General features: G+C 37.1%; 1 protein-coding gene across 1 annotated transcript in view; it reads right to left on the bottom strand.

Moving 5' to 3' along the window:
• LOC119587431 overlaps positions 1-614 on the bottom strand; it is a gene marked incomplete at its 3' end in the record, with an annotated part of 28,805 nt that overhangs the window by 428 nt on the left and 27,763 nt on the right.

Below are 614 nucleotides of genomic sequence, written 5' to 3' on the forward strand. Positions count from 1 at the left end.
AATAAAATATATAATCATATACCTACTACCCAAATTAAGTGCTGAAGACGGAGTTACCTTGACTGAGTATATCTTTAAATACCAACCTCAAATTGAGATACTTGAGAGCAACTTTCAAAAAAGTATTTTTTTTCTACTCTCTTTAGCTATGAATAGATTGTAGTGATTGTGAACTAGCAAATCTGGTACTGTCTGACACATACTTCAGCCTATGGCCATTGAGAACTTGTATCCCTGTCACCCAACTCTCTAATGGGGCTTGTCTGGTGTGCCTGGGCAATCCATAATCCCCTTGGACCTCATCCTCTTACCATATCCTGTCACTTCCTGGCTTGACTGAAGTACTCCCCCATTATTTTAATATTCTTGTGTTCTTACAACTATGCACATGCATAACATTTACTGGTTTATAAATCATCACAAGTATGTAGTTACATGTTGTCTATGTTTTTTCTATTTTCCTAAAATGTGACAGGTTGCATTTTTCAACTCTGAGACTGCTGTTCAGTAACTATTGAACATGCCAGCACCAGGCCAACATTTCCTGATGTGTGAAATCAAGCTATTCACACATCAAAAAGCTTTGATAACTGCAGTCCTTTGGGTTTAACTAA

Source organism: Penaeus monodon, chromosome 22, assembly GCF_015228065.2.
Source record: "Penaeus monodon isolate SGIC_2016 chromosome 22, NSTDA_Pmon_1, whole genome shotgun sequence".
Lineage (NCBI taxonomy): Eukaryota > Metazoa > Arthropoda > Malacostraca > Decapoda > Penaeidae > Penaeus > Penaeus monodon.